Source organism: Nerophis ophidion, linkage group LG12 (assembly GCF_033978795.1).
Source record: "Nerophis ophidion isolate RoL-2023_Sa linkage group LG12, RoL_Noph_v1.0, whole genome shotgun sequence".
Lineage (NCBI taxonomy): Eukaryota > Metazoa > Chordata > Actinopteri > Syngnathiformes > Syngnathidae > Nerophis > Nerophis ophidion.
The window spans coordinates 5921952-5938905 of record NC_084622.1 but is presented as its reverse complement, the minus strand read 5'-3'; the positions used below and the strand labels follow the sequence as shown (position 1 = coordinate 5938905).

The following is a 16954-nucleotide window of genomic DNA, read 5'->3' as shown; positions in this document are numbered from 1 at the left end:
ATAGAGCTGGTCCACAGTTCCGCGACCAGGACGAAAACCACACTGTTCCTCCTGAATCCGAGGTTCGACTATCCGACGTAGCCTCCTCTCCAGTACACCTGAATAAACCTTACCGGGAAGGCTGAGGAGTGTGATCCCACGATAGTTGGAACACACCCTCCGGTCCCCCTTCTTAAAGAGAGGAACCACCACCCCGGTCTGCCAATCCAGAGGTACCGCCCCCGATGTCCACGCGATGCTGCAAAGTCTTGTCAACCAAGACAGCCCCACAGCATCCAGAGCCTTAAGGAACTCCGGGCGGATCTCATCCACCCCTGGGGCCTTGCCACCGAGGAGCTTTTTAACTACCTCAGCGACCTCAGCCCCAGAAATAGGAGAGTCCACCACAGATTCCCCAGGCACTGCTTCCTCATAGGAAGACGTGTTGGTGGGATTGAGGAGGTCTTCGAAGTATTCCTTCCACCTATCCACAACATCCGCAGTCGAGGTCAGCAGAACACCATCCGCACCATACACGGTGTTGATAGTGCACTGCTTCCCCTTCCTGAGGCGGCGGACGGTGGTCCAGAATCGCTTCGAAGCCGTCCGGAAGTCGTTTTCCATGGCTTCCCCGAACTCTTCCCATGTCCGAGTTTTTGCCTCCGCGACCGTTGAAGCTGCACACCGCTTGGCCTGTCGGTACCTGTCCACTGCCTCCGGAGTCCTATGAGCCAAAAGGACCCGATAGGACTCCTTCTTCAGCTTGACGGCATCCCTCACCGCTGGTGTCCACCAAGGGGTTTTAGGATTGCCGCCCCGACAGGCACCAACTACCTTGCGGCCACAGCTCCGATCTGCCGCCTCGACAATAGAGGTGCGGAACATGGTCCACTCGGACTCAATGTCCAGCACCTCCCTCGTGACATGTTCAAAGTTCTTCCGGAGGTGGGAATTGAAACTTTGTCTGACAGGAGACTCTGCCAGACGTTCCCAGCAGACCCTCACAATGCGTTTGGGCCTCCCAGGTCTGTCCGGCATCCTCCCCCACCATCGCAGCCAACTCACCACCAGGTGGTGATCGGTAGAAAGCTCCGCCCCTCTCTTCACCCGAGTGTCCAAAACATGAGGCCGCAAATCCGATGACACAACTACAAAGTCGATCATGGAACTGCGGCCTAGGGTGTCCTGGTGCCAAGTGCACATATGGACACCCTTATGTTTGAACATGGTGTTTGTTATGGACAAACTGTGACGAGCACAAAAGTCCAATAACAAAACACCACTCGGGTTCAGATCCGGGCGGCCATTCTTCCCAATCACGCCTCTCCAGGTTTCACTGTCGTTGCCAACGTGAGCGTTGAAGTCTCCCAGTAGGACAAGGGAATCACCCCGGGGAGAACTTTCCAGTACTCCCTCGAGTGTTCCCAAAAAGGGTGGGTACTCTGAACTGCTGTTTGGTGCGTAAGCACAAACAACAGTCAGGACCCGTCCCCCCACCCGAAGGCGGAGGGAGGCTACCCTTTCGTCCACCGTGTTGAACTCCAACGTACAGGCTTTGAGCCGGGGGGAAACAAGAATTGCCACCCCAGCCCGTCGCCTCTCACTGCCGGCAACGCCAGAGTGGAAGAGGGTCCAATCCCTCTCGAGAGAAGTGGTTCCAGAGCCCTTGCTGTGCGTCGAAGTGAGTCCGACTATATCCAGCCGGAATTTCTCAACTTCGCGCACTAGCTCAGGCTCTTTCCCCCCCAGTGACGTGACGTTCCACGTCCCAAGAACTAGCTTCTGTAGCCGAGGATCGGACCGCCAAGTGCCCTGCCTTCGGCTGTCGCCCAGCTCACAATGCACCCGACCTTTATGGCCCCTGCTATGGGTGGTGAGCCCATTGGAGGGGTGACCCACGTTGCCTCTTCGGGCTGTGCCCGGCCGGGCCCCATGGGTACAGGCCCGGCCACCAGGCGCTCGCCATCGTGCCCCACCTCCGGGCCTGGCTCCAGAGGGGGGCCCCGGTGACCCGCGTCCGGGCGAGGGAAATCTGGGTCCATGGTTTATCATCTTCATAAAGGTCTTCGAGCTGCTCTTTGTCTGATCCCTCACCTAGAACCTGTTTGCCTTGGGAGACCCTACCAGGGGGCTTTATGCCCCCGGACAACATAGCTCCTAGGATCATTGGGACACGCAAACTCCTCTACCACGATAAGGTTGCAGCTCAGAGGAGTTAAGGGTTTAAAATTAGTTTTTATTTTTGACAATAACAAACAAGTGCAATAATGTTTTTCTCAAGTGTCCTTCGGCCAAGAACAATCTATAAAGTTAGCAATTACTGACTCTCCTATTGTCGAATGACATGGGTTGTAATCGAAATGTTTTGTAAGCCATGCTAGCATACATGTAATATACATATCTTCAAAGTTTCATAATCATTAGACACATTCTGATGTGGTTGTGTACTTTTTTGTGTGTATAATAACGGCAACAGACTAGGAAAGACACGGTTTGCTTTAGCTGGTGGACCGTTGTTTGATGACTTAGCTGTATTGATCACAATTATCTTCAAATTATAAGCATTAAAACTCCTTTTCTATTGTTTGCTATTTTACTAGCAACCTTTGTTGTCGCCGCCGCGTGTGTAAGATGGATGGGAAGAAAAGCTTATACTTGCCTCTTTTTGCATGTACTGCATACACGTCTACACTCAACAAAATATTATGTTTTCAGACTGTTTCAGGGGAAGGCAAATACTGTCTTATATTTGGGTCAGTATGGTAATTTTATTCTGTGACCAGTGTGCCTATTTTTGTTGTAGGCACGTCTTTTTTTTCTTCTCTTCTCTTTTTTAGCATCAACATTTCAGCTTTTTATCTTTTATATTGTGTCTTTGTGCAATGTTTTCCCCTTAATTTCTACATTGTTCAGCGGGCCAATAAGAAGCCACACTTTTGGACACCCCTGCTGTAAGTGAACATGTCAGCATTGGCCATAATGGCCTTTTAAAGGAACTGTGAGCTGCAGCCAACTTGTTGTTTTTGGCCCTTGCAGCGGTCACTATTTAAGTCATCGCCACCAGTCACTCATGGCCAGGTGTTTCCCCCCACCTCCCACACACAAGTACTTTTTAAATAGATGTTTTGATAATTGATGAAGGCGTCCGAGTTAGAGGAATTGGAATATAAATAAAGAGGCCTCTTGTAATGCTCCTGCTCTTCCTATTAAAGTTAAGTGCATGTGACTCCATGCGCTCTAAGGCTTTGTTTTGCTAGCTGTATCAAGGCGCTAAGTGCAAACCCAAGATTAAGGCCATGTGCACTCAGATATTTTTGAGAAAACATTTATTTTCACATGCACTTTGGCATTTTAGGTCACAAAAGACTGTCTGAAAAATGTAATGCGGGGTAAAGATGTTTATTTATTACTGAGCCGTCTCCAAAACTGACTTCTGATTGACTAAATTGGCATCTGGCGATGATAGTATCGATGTGTAAAGAGTACTCATTTATGTGTGACAAAGGCTTTTTTCCACAGCGTTGGAAAGCAAATAGTTCCGTCTCTAAGTACATATCTTCACTGTGTGTCCATGAGGCCTGAGGCAAAAAAGCAAACGTCTGGGGCCCCATTTGTTAGTTCATTGGGATGCGTTTTTCCACCCTATTACCCGTGCAGTCACATGCTCCTTCTGAAAGGATGCACACAAGTACAGCATATATACACTGTATCATAAAAAACCCACATTGCCTCGCTCCACTTCTTGTGACCATAGTAGTAAATACTAGCTACTATAATCAGTGTGCAGTTATGTCTTAGTAAATATGTGTGCGATGTGGCCCAAAATCGATATTGGGATTTATATTGCAGCCTCCTGCGATAACGGTACATATAACAATAGATTATTGGGCATATAAATTGTAATATAAACATTTCAAAATGGGTTACAAAGGCATCATTTCCATTTGTATCAAACCCATTATTAATCTACTTGCTTATTTACTGGTAATATCTGTCGCTTTTGTCCTGCAACGTGGTTGTATTTACATATTAAATTAACCATATTTTTATGTTGTCTGGATACTTTACATGAGTTTGGAGCGATACTACACATTTAGGTATTGACTTGGTTAAACATACACTATCTTAAAACAAATGCTAGCATGCATGGACACTGTTTTAAAACGGCAGCAGGAGCAAAGCTGAGTTCGGCTGTACTTTTATTGAAGTATTTATCAATGTCCTCACATTATTTGTTGATCAATCCTCATCCACAAATCCCTTAAAGTCCTCATCTTCTGTGTCCAAAATGAACAGCTGGGCAAATTCTCCTTCAAACATGACAGATTACCTCTCATCATTTTAAAAGTCAGTCTCGTTGCCGTGGGACTCCTCGGAAAAGATGTGAAAGCTCAAACAACAGTGCAAGCAGACACGCTAGCTCCAACATCCACGATCCATTCACAAATTGTGGTGCAACTCGCCCGATGCTGCCTCCCAATTTTTGTGAAGATGTGTTTGTCTCTCATCCATCGCTCCCATGACGCTCACAACTTCACTTTGAACGTCCTGTTTACACCTATATCCAGCAGTTGGAGTTTATTCGTCATGCCTTAATGATGACTCCAGGTAGAAACTTTTCTTTCGGCAGCGTCTTCCCCTTGAAAATCACCGTAAGTGGCAGTTTCTGTCCATTAGCATAGCAAGCTCGCACAACAATAAAAGCCAATATCTCTTGCCCCGTTGTGGTTATCGATTCACTACGATGCTGGTCCCCTTCTTCTCCACAGTGTCCTTCACCGGGATGTCGAAAGTGAGCGGCACCTCGCCCATGTTAGTGATGTGTTTGTCAGCAATTTTTTTTAATTCACAACGCACATAGCAGCACTATGTGCTCACTGGGGGCGTGCCTCTCTCACCTGAAACGAGTCATACTATAAAAATGGCACCCTTTGCCTCCCTGCTTGGCGCTCAGCATCAAGGGTTGGAATTGGGGGTTAAATCTCCCAAATATTTTCACGGGGGCGGCACCAAGCTGCTCACTGCTCCACCTCACCTCCCAGTGGGTGAACAAGGGGATGGGTCAAATGCAGAGGACAAATTTCACCACACCTAGTGTGTGCGTGACAATCATTGGTACTTTAACTTTAACTTTAAACCATCACCCTTTAACGTCCGCTTGCTGTCCTCAGTCTTGTCCGCCTTTTCTCCATATAAACAGTGTGCCGTCCCAGTCACATACCATCTATGGCATGGGTGTCAAACTCTGGCCCGTGGGCCAAATTTGGCCCGCCGTGTAATTTCGCTTGGCCCTTGAGGCAATATCAAATTAACATTAGAGCTGGCCCGCCGCTGTAACACCGCATTCACCGCTAACACTCTTACTTGCCAACCCTCTCGATTTTCCCAGGAGACTCCCGAAGTTCAGTGCCCCTCCCGAATTTCATCCCGGACAACAATATTTGGGGTGGGCTTTCAAGGCACTGCCTTTGGCGTTCTGTATAACCTGTCTCCACGTCCGCTTTTCCTCTATACCAGGGGTCGGCAACCCGCGGCTCCGGAGCCGCATGCGGCTCTTTTGCGCCGCCCTAGTGGCTCTCTGAAGCTTTTTCGAAAATATATGTAAAATGGAAATGATGAGGGGAAAAAACATATGTTTTGTTTTAATTTGGTTTCTGTAAGGAGGACAAACATGACACAAACATCCCTAATTGCTATAAAGCACACAGTTTATATGCTTCACTAATTCGAGTATTTGGCGAGCGCCGTTTTGTCCTGCTAATTTTGGCGGTCCTTGAACTCACCATAGTTTGTTTACATGTATAACTTTCTCCGACTTTCAAGGACGTGATTTATGCCACTTCTTTTTCTGTCTCATTTTGTCCACCAAACTTATAAACTTAGAAGGTGAGTTTTGTTGATGTTATTGACTTATGTGGAGTGTGCTAATCAGACATATTTGGTCACAAATCGATGCTTAAATGCTATTTAAGCTAGCTGTATGTACATATTGCATCATTATGCCTCATTTGTAGCTATATTTGAGGTCATTTTGTTTCCTTTAAGTCCTCATAATTCAATGTATGTCTCATGACACACTAGCTCTATGTAATATGGCTTTCAATTTGTTGCGGCTCCACACAGATTTGTTTTTGTATTTTTGGTCAGATATGACTCTTTCAACATTTTGGGTTGCCGACCCCTGCTCTATACAAACAGAGTGCCGGCCCAGTCACATAATACATGCGGCTTATACACACACACAAGTGAATGCAAGGCCTTCTTGGTCAACAGCCATATAGGTCACACTTAGGGTGGCCGTATAAATAATTTTAACACTGTTACAACTATGCGCCACACTGTGAACCCACACCAAACAAGAATGACACATTTCGGGAGAACATCCGCACCGTAACACAACATAAACACAACAGAACAAATACCCAGAACGCTTTGCAGCTCTAACTCTTCCGGGCCGCTACAATATACACCCCCCGCTATCACCAAACCCCATCCACCTCAACCCCACCGCCGAAAAGGGGCATTACATTTTTATTAAAATTTTATTTGATATGCCATTGATATTTTTTAATTATTATTATTATTTGAAACTCGATTTTGCATGTCACTATAAAGTTAAATAAGCCTTGCTTGTTCAATATTCAATGCAAAACTTGTTTGGGTCCCTATTAAAAGGTTCATTTGTTCAACCTCAGCCCGCGGCTTTGTTCGGTTTTAGATTTTGGCCCACTCTGTATTTGAGTTTGACACCCCTGATCTATGGCTTTTGGAACCCAGTGCACACACGAGGTGCACTCACACAACAACCTCTCTGGATTTGATAAGAGATTCAATAAGGAATCGGTTTGATAAAAGGATTCGATAATTGCATTGACATCGATAATTTCCTAACAAACATCATCCCTACGTAGAAGTGGCCTTGCACTGCGGACAGACATCAGCTGCTAGTGAGAATGTTACAGTGCGTTAAACACGTTTGCTTGTCGCCAAATGTGTCATCGACGGGCATTTTCATGATTGAGCAATAGCATTAACAGCTGTAGGGTTGCTGACATTTATATCGTATATTGGGTATATCGCACAGCTTTAGTATTGGATACTCTGAGCTTCAGTTCACTTTGGTACGGCGCACATTTTATTGCCTATCTGTTGAATATAGTTCCAATTATGAGGAAACAACTACAAATGTGCACTTCATTCACTAACGGTGTTACAAAAAAGATCAATTAGAATAATACATAATGTTGGATATAGAGAACATACAAACCTTTTATTTATTGAATCACAAATATTGAAATTTAGCGACTTGGAGCATTTGCAAACAGCTAAAATTATGCACTAATCAAACTGCTACCCAAGAATGTACAACAATTCTTTTCAACAACAGAGGAGAAATATAACCTTAGAGGAAAATCTAATTTAAAACATTTGTATGCTCGTACAACACTTAAGACCTTTAGCATATCAGTCTTTGGAATTAAATTACGGAATGGATTTAAAAAATCAAACAAAGCAGTAATATGATTCAGCTTAAGAGACTGTTGACAAGTGTTCACATAGTACAAAGAAGAACAATTATCAAAAATATCTTGAACCTTTTTAAAAAAGAGACAATGATTATTTATATATTTAATATTAGTTTACATCTTATACTTATTTATCCATTTCCATCCATTTTCTACCGCTTATTCCCTTTGGGGTTGCGGGGGCGCTGGTGCCTATCTCAGCTACAATTGTGCGGAAGGCGGGGTACACCCTGGACAAGTCGCCACCTCATCGCAGGGCCTACACAGATAGGCAGACAACATTCACACTCACATTAACACACTATGGCCAATTTAGTGTTGTCTTTGATTAGGTGCATGTCTTTTGAAGTGGGAGGAAGCCGGAGTACCCGGAGGGAACCCATGCAGTCACGGGGAGGACATGCAAACTCCACACAGAAAGATCCCCAGCCAGGAATTGAACCCAGGACTACTCAGGACCTGCATATTGTGAGGCAGACGCACTAACCCCTCTTCCACTGTGCTGCTTATTTATTTATTACTTATTTATTCACTGTTATGTTACAAACAGAGAGTAAATAAATGGGATAAAACTGCTACGATATGAAAAGGGGGTAGGATTAAATAACCTCTGGTTCTTCCTACTCCTTTTCGGACATGCTGTAATGAAACTGGAAATATGTGATGCATTACATTGTAATTGTATTGCATGTTCAAAATAAACTGAAATGAACTGAACTGAAATAATCTTAGTGGTTAGCGTCATTTTGCCTATCCGGGCTTGAATGATCTACAACAGGGCTTTACAGTTGGCGGCCTAGAGTGCAAATCCAAGTTCAGTTCAAAGCTTGGGAGGGACTTTAATATTTTTTGTCGCAAATTAAATATAAACACATGAGCACTTCTGTTTGGACCATTTGAAACACAATTGCAGATTCTGGCATTGACATCTTAACATCCGAAAGACACTTGTATTCTGCACAACAGGGCTTATTTTCCTACCATTTTTACTCGGACAAAATAAATAGATACAGAGAATGCTAGTTCTCAAAATAAGAGTAATAGTGAAGGAAGACGTTCTTTCTGGAAATGTGGCCCCTCGATCATCCATCCATCAATCCATTTTCTACCGCTTGTCAATGATTTTGAATAGTCCCGATCGCCAGTAATAACGTATTGTAGCAGGCCGAAGTGTCCCACCAGGTTCAAACGTAGTTAGGTACCTTCTTGATGCAGTTTTTTCACATTCTTCATTTGCAGAAGTAGGACGTATGCTTGAGTATGCTTGATTATTTTTTTTGTGCCTTTTTTCCCCATGCTTGCTTGGGAATGTCAGTGGTAGCTAGTAGCAGCCTCATCTTTGGTGTGCCATACTTCCGCCTAAACCTTTTGTGTATGTTTGCTAACCTCTCACTCCCGTGATTACACGTGGATGACAACAATTGTCTGAAATGAAGATCTAAAAAGCGCACTTGTAGGCCCAATGCAGTCCCTCCCGGAGCTGCTACTCGGCTACTAGGGCTGTGGCGTGTTTGACAAAGCAGTGTGGAGCTCAGGAGGAACATTTTTGTTTTTGTACAGCTGCAGTTTAATGCAATTTCATAGCCATGACTCCACAAAAGCAGGAACATATGCACGCTTAAAGATTAAACACTTGCTCTTAGCGCTAATGCTCATCATCACCTGCCTCAGAGAAGGTCAAATGCAAGAGAGACATGTTGCCTGCCTGTGTTAGGGGGGATAATAAAGCACCAGGGAAAGGCATTTTCCCCCGCTCTTTTTGGCCTCTGGCAGACAAAACAAAAAGTTTCCAGAGGTAAAGTTGGGGATTAAGGCTGCGATTCAGGTTTTTTGTTTTCCTCACCTGGTCTAGTTAGTGCGGTGGCAGCTCATCAACTGGCAGCGATTGCTCAGTGGACATGTTAAAAGCCCACTTAGAGAGTGTGTGTGTGCGCGTGTGTGCGTGAGACACTGGTGTCCAAACACATCTGCTTGTCTTTAATTAGTTTTGCCTGGCGTAGGGACCTACCAGTCTCATTGGTCTTTAACAGCAGCAGACAAGGGGCATTTATCAAGGTAGGAATAAAGATTTCTGCATGAATTCATCCAAAGTCACGTCAAAGTTTTTTTATTTAATGTCATTCTTAGACTGCGGAAAAAACGACTTTATTCAAATTAAAGATAGGCTTAATAATTGATTACTTCTAAGCAGTCTTAAGATTGTACGGAACTGTTTCATGCTGTGGTGCAAAGTGGGGTGTAATACTGGGCTGCAACCAGCAGAGGCGTTGTTGATTCAGGGCACAGTCAATTCCGTGCATTGTTGCCAGATCGGAAATGACAAATGATAGTTTGAGAGGTGTACAATTGTATGGCGCAATTGTCATCTTTTGAACAAAATGACTTTACTTACGAGGGATGTCACTGTATGAACATTGCTTATCACGGTTATTGTGGACGGCGTGGCGAAGTTGGGAGAGTGGCCGTGCCAGCAATCTGAGGGTTACTGGTTCAATCCCCACCTTCTACCATCCAAGTCACGTCCGTTGTGTCCTTGATCAAGACACTTCACCCTTGCTCCTGATGGGGCCTGGTTAGCGCCTTGCATGGCAGCTCCCGCTATCAGTGTGTGAATGTTTGTGTGAATGGGTGAATGTGCAAGTAGTGTCAAAGCGCTTTGAGTTCCTTTAAAAAAAAAAGGTAGAAAAGCGATATACAAGTACAACCCATTTACCATTGTAGCCGAAATAATCACAGTTAGCATTACTATCACGGTCTTTTGTAATGTGCTCAACATTTTCAAAAATTACTGAAATCTTTTGAGCAAATTTTATTCAAACACATTCAAAATAACTTCCATTGTAGACAAGAACACTGTTTTATGGACCTCAAGCAGAAAATGAATGTGCACATGAAAGCAACACAATCATTATAAATAAGTAATGTGGCAGAAAAAAAATAAAATAAATGAAATGAATGTAAAAATTGTGCAAGATAGCACTTAATGAACATAAGAGATAAAAAAATAAAAACAAATGTAAGAATTTTGCAAGGGGCCATAAAACGTAACCGCACTTTTTGTCCATGTAGATAAAAATAATTTTCATAGTTTTGTTGGCCAACAAAAATAAACAGAGGTGACACCTCCCGCATCGAATACACAATCCTCACAGCCTGAGTTCCGTTTCCATGAGATGACAAAATATTATATCTAGTATTAATGTTATTTGAACACTGATACAGTTTGCATTTAAATAAACATCCCAGTAAACAAACTAATGACTTTATAAACAAGTTGTGACAATGTTCACGACACATCGCCTGCTCCATGTTTCCTCACATCATTAACTCTCTGTCACAGCAGCTGATGGACACTGTATTGAGAAAATAAAAGCAACATCAAATAATTTTCTCTTTCGCTGTATACTTTTAGTGTAGGGACAAGTGCGTATGTCTCCAATATTGTCCTCACCTGTCGCCATCTAACAGCTGTGCGCTCTTAAAGGGGAACATTATCACAATTTCAGAAGGGTTAAAACCAATAAAAATCTGTTCCCAGTGGCTTATTTTATTTTTCGAAGTTTTTAAAAAAAAATTTTACCCATCATGGAATATCTCAAGAAAAGGCTTTAAAGTGCCTGATTTTCGCTATCTTTAAATCCATCGTCCATTTTCCTGTGACGTCATTCAGTGATGCCAATATGGCGGATAGCACAGCAAGATATAGCGACATTAGTTCGGATTCAGACTGGGATTTCAGCGGCTTAAACGATTCAGCAGATTACACATGTATTGGACCGGATGTTTGGAGTTTGGAGGCAGATAGCAAAAACGAAATTGAAGAAGAAACTGAATCTATTGAGCGAATAGCTATTGAAGCTATTCGGCGATCACCTTCTAACCAACGATTAAGTGTCGCAAGGGATCCATACATCTCTGTGCCATGTCTGTCGTAGCATCGCCGGTAAAATGTGCAGGAGCAACTTAAATCCGTCGATTGGTAAGTGTTGGTTTGGCATTAAATGTGAGTGGAGTGAAAGGCTGGATGCAAATATAGCGACAAATATACATACAGCTAGCCTAAATACCATTTTAGCATCGATTAGCTGGCAGTCATGCCGCGACCAAATATGTCTGATTAGCACATACGTCAATAACATCAACAAAACTCACCTTTGTGATTTCGTTGACTTTATCGTTGAAAATGCATCTGCTTTGAGTGTCACAGGGTATCTATACATCTCTGTGCCATGTCTGTCGTGGCATCGCCGGTAAAATATGCAGATGAGGGACTTTCGGATCTTTTGACACTGCATGGTGCAACTTGAATCCGTCGATTGGTAAGTGTTTGTTTGGCATTAAATGTGGGTGGAGGGAAAGGCTAGATGCAAATATAGCTACAAATGAGGCATAACGATGCAATATGTATATACAGCTAGCCTAAATAGCATGTTAGCATCGATTACATGCCGTGCTAATCGATGCACACTCCACGTAAGTCAACGTGAATCCGTCCCTGATCGTGTTGTTACACCCTCCGACAACACACCAACGAGGCATGATGTCTCCAAGGTATCGGAAAACAGTTGAAAAAACTGAAAATAACAGAGCTGATTTGACTCGATGTTTGCAATGTGTTTGAGAAAATGGCAGATTGACTACCGGTCGCCCCGAGAGCGAATAATAGAAAGGCGTGTTATTCGCCAAAATTCACCCATTTAGAGTTCGGAAATCAGTTAAAAAAATATGGTCCATTTTCTGAAACATCAAGGTATATATTGACGCTTACATAGGTCTGGTGATAATGTTCCCCTTTAAACGCACGGCCGAGGCTCCACGGAAATGAAGCGAGGGAAAAGAAAGCTAGACCAAGCGCTCCGCTCTCTTTATCCCGAGGGGAAATCTCCGTAGCAAAGTCCGTATAGTTGTGTCCCGCCATGTTATTTTAAGCCGAACAACGCAATGGCGCATGCGCCAGCACAGCTGTGGGGAGGAAGGAAGCAGTGTTGCCTAAAATGCATTAATAAAAACGGTATTAATAAACGTCTGGAATTTTACCGCAGTTTATCATTACACCTGAGTACTTACCCGATTTGATGTAACTCAGGACCATCTGCCACCATAAAATAATAGCACAAACTTTGTAGCATTGCTTATAATTAAATGTTTTACTTTTTAAATAAAGTAATATCAAAAAAGCTGGCCCTGGTAAAACAGTGGCCCCACCTGACTGCACATGAGACTGCACAACATCTGGTGCAGTGCTGAACGTATCCTGTTTGTTTTTTGCTAATAGACAGTAGTCCTGGGCCGATATTTGATAAGTCAGTTGGACAATAAATGAAAATTAAGTTTGTAAGTTTTCCAGCGTTGATAAATTGCAAGGTGCATGCTTCAAGAGCATTCACGATTTTCATCGGTTTCAGCAGCTGCATGCGTTTGTGCTAAAGCGGAATGAAAAGAAGGGGGTGAATCATCTTGTCCTGCATTATGTGTCTTTGACTCTTTGGGCAGCCAAGCGATATGGAAGTTTGTGTTTTTTTTTAATGTGCATGTTCAGCAAGCGGGACTGTCTGGAAGGGCGATCACTCTTTTCCATCGGTTTCTGCCGCTGCGGGCATTTGAAATACGAATAAACGTCGGTAAAGACAACCGCTGTAAAACTCCCGACAGTATCAACGTATCACATTAAAATGGTCAAAAAACCGCACTTAACAGTACTTTGATATGAACAGAATTACGCTAGCTCTTTAACTAGCTTAAATGCTAACATTTAAACAACAGACATTAATGTCTTTCCCAATTACAAAACTTAATTTCCCAATCCAAACTTGTAGAACCATATTACTGTCCAAATAACTGAGCTACATTGAACATGCACAAAGTTATCAATAAAAATTTGACAGCTTCGAGTTGAAGCAGATAGACGTCCCTTTAACAGGAAGTGAACTCACATGACGTCACACAAACCGGAATTTAAACAACTGATCACCCTTAACAATTTAAAATGGAAAAATCCATCCATCCATCCATTTTCTACCGCTTATTCCCTTTCGGGGTCGCGGGGGGCGCTGGCGCCTATAAACATATTCAAACACACAAATAAAATATTATGGCTCTTATGAAAGTAGTACAATATTTAAAGGGGAACATTATCACCAGACCTATGTAAGCGTCAATATATACCTTGATGTTGCAGAAAAAGGACCATACATTTTTTTAACCGATTTCCGAACTCTAAATGGGTGAATTTTGGCGAATTAAACGTGACGTCACCTAGGTAGTCAATCCGCCATTTTCTCAAACACATTACAAACATCGAGTCAAATCAGCTCTGTTATTTTCCGTTTTTTCGACTGTTTTCCGTACCTTGGAGATATACATGCATTGCATACATCCAACAAATCGATGACTAAATTAATCGCCAACTATTTTTATAATCAATTTTAATCGATTAGTTGTTGCAGCCCTATTATATAAGTACTTTTTGAGCACATTCAGCAGTTCCACGATAAAAATAATGGCCGCTATCATTTTGGGAAACATTACTTTATTTTGTTTAGGTGTAGGTTGTGTATATTTGAGGGTCCCCCAAACCCTACTTAACAAAGACAGAACCTGATTTAAATTTTTTACTTGGGATTTTTATCCAAGTGCAGAATTTTGCTTAGTCAGAACATAGTTTATATTTATGTTATTTGTTTTACTTACCTTGGTAATTTTAAAGTTTACCTGTGTTGGCCCTGCGATGAGGGGGCGACTTGTCCAGGGTGTACCCCGCCTTCCGCCCGATTGTAGCTGAGATAGGCGCCAGCGCCCCCCGCGACCCCAAAAAGGGAATAAGCATTAGAAAATGGATGGATGGACCTTTCAATTACAATGTAAAAAAAAAAAAAAATACACGAGAGATACAAGTTGATTGCATTTGAAATGGTATACTTGCATTGTTATTATGTACTGTCTTTTGGTCTCCCAAAAATAATGGCAATAATATTGTTTATCGGCAATAATTAGTAGGTCAATATATTGTTGAGCAAAATTTGTATTAGGCCCAGGCTTAATAGAATAGTTCGAAGGGAGTAAATTATCATATACTATTTTTCAATGATTTATCCTTCGTCATACAGCGGGTGAAAGTATCGTACCAATCCGATAATTATTATTCATTCAATGTCGATTGAATCCCAAAGACTGGTTTGTTGCACTAAATCAACGTTCTTCCTGCCTAATCCATACCAGGATTAATCGAGAGAGTAAAAAAAGTTCCAACAATCGATACAACTGCTCACATGCAGACACATTTGCAATGTGGACAGATGTCCTCAGAGTCCCACCGTCATGGGACAAATGGTGAATGATTTACGGACAATTAGTTAAATCACATCCGATCCCACACAAAGACATTTTGCTTCATGTTTTTTAAACAATCTTTTTCAAGTTGTACTCCCTAAAGGTGTGTACCAAACCTTGTGGTGTGAAACACCCTGAAGTTACAGAGGGTGTCTTGCAGCATGCATTGACCTCTGTGCAAGAACTTTCAAGTCAGTTCAACTTCTGGGGTTACTATTTGTCAGAGAAGTAATAATGCAGAAGGGGTGCATGTGCAAATGTTCACTCGTGTATACAGCGGTTGAAGAGTTAGCTTACACAAACAACATTGTTCATTATAAACAGTCATGTGGAATGTCTTAAAAGAGTCCTATTATGCAAAACCTGCAACTTTTTTTTACCTATTAATAATTGTTTTTTGTGTACTTGTAATCTGCATTTTCGGAGATATCTATAAAATAATCTTGCCCTCCTTTGTACTTCCTCCAAACGAGCCGTTTGAAATTTGCCCCATTTGTGACGTTTTCCCCACATGTAAGATCAGTGTATAATTCCACATACTGTAGGCCTTTGCAGTGTGACACTATAGTCAATAAGTTCCTTATTTTTCTCTATCCTCTTTGTGGGGCAGGCGAGCTCGTACATGCACATGCATCCTCCTTTGTTGCCATTTCTAATACAGATTAGCATATAGTTCTATCTGCCAGTAGACTTCATATGGAAGCGCTAAAAGTTATACCATGGATAACGGAAAGAAGGCGCTAGGGATGTCCCGATCCAGGTTTTTGCACTTCCGATCAGATAACGATATTGTTTTTGCACTTCCGATCAGATAACAATATTGTTTTTGCACTTCCGATCCGATACCAATACTGGCCTATTCGAGCATGTATTAAAGTTTAAAGTTATTTAGCCTACTTAGTTGTCAGATTCATGCTGAAAAGGATTTTAGTACTCTTGATAACAACTAGCCAGCTGAATTAGGTGAGTTTGAATAATACACAATAGTTGGTATTCAAGGATAAACACAAAATATCAAAAATTATACACGACAAACAGAAATGGCATCATTAAACAGTAAAAAGTGAACAGTATAAAGTGCAAATAATGCTGTTAACATTATTTAAAAAAGCAAAACACACAAACAACCTGAGTGGGATAAAATGTCTATAACTTTGCATCAATACTTGCTCTTTCACAAGTGTAAACTTAAAAAAAAATATATATATATTTACACACTCCCTTCACTTGTTTTCCCCAGTCAGGGGGGGCAAACAATTGAAGTCCAAGCATAATGGGGAGATTCTTTCTAACAAAGACGAGCACTTAAAGATGCTCAGGTGTCAGCCTGCTCCTGTGTTCATCTATGATGAGTGGTAAAAAGCCTCTCACTCGCAAGAGTCATTAAAATGTCTTACAACTTTACCACCACGCTTGACTTTATTGTGGCATGTTTTGCACTCCACCTCTTCATCTTTTTCGTTTTGTAGGATAAAATAATCTCACACAGCTGACATTTTTACCGTAACTTTTAATTAACACGGCCGTCTGAACGGTTAGAACACAGACCTGTGGATGTTTTGAAGGTGTTCTGGAAAATGCGGAACGTAGTTAAGGGAGCAGCAGAAGACTGGAATGTATTATTTAAATCAGTGTGTTGGAAAACCGGAGTTTTTTTAAAAACTGGATCTGGATCGACATTTTCCCATGCCTTGCCGATACGCATTTTTGGGCAAATATCGGATCGGGACAACCCTAGAAGGCGCATTCAAAGTGGAGGCAAATACGGTAAATAAGACCGCCCACAAAATGGCGCATCCAAAAGAGACCGCAATAATGCGGCTTTAAGTTTGTCTGTAAAACATAATCTATGCAACATTTTGACCAAAGCACCACCATTACATGTAGACCACAAGGAAGTGTTTTAAATGTAGACAAAAAAGTTAACGTATCCATAATTGTCACATGCACACTAGATGTGTTGAAATTATTCCCTGCATTTGACCCATCACGTCCTGAGAGGTGAGGGGAGCAGTGGCAAGCAGCGGTGGCTGCGCCTGGGAATCATTTTTGGTGATTTAACCCCCAATTCCAACCCCTGATGCTGACTGCCAGGAGGTAATGGGTCCCGTTTTCATAGT

General features: G+C 42.4%; 1 protein-coding gene across 5 annotated transcripts in view; it reads left to right on the top strand.

Moving 5' to 3' along the window:
- Positions 1-16954, top strand: part of plxnb2b (plexin b2b) — a 523376-nt gene that overhangs the window by 66828 nt on the left and 439594 nt on the right. The window contains exon 2 of one of the 5 annotated variants that reach the window (XM_061916747.1): positions 7855-7973. The exons of the other annotated variants lie outside the window; for them this stretch is intronic. The gene's annotated coding sequence lies outside the window, so the exon portion shown is untranslated. The remainder of the gene's footprint in view (positions 1-7854; positions 7974-16954) is intronic. 5 annotated transcript variants of the gene reach the window in all.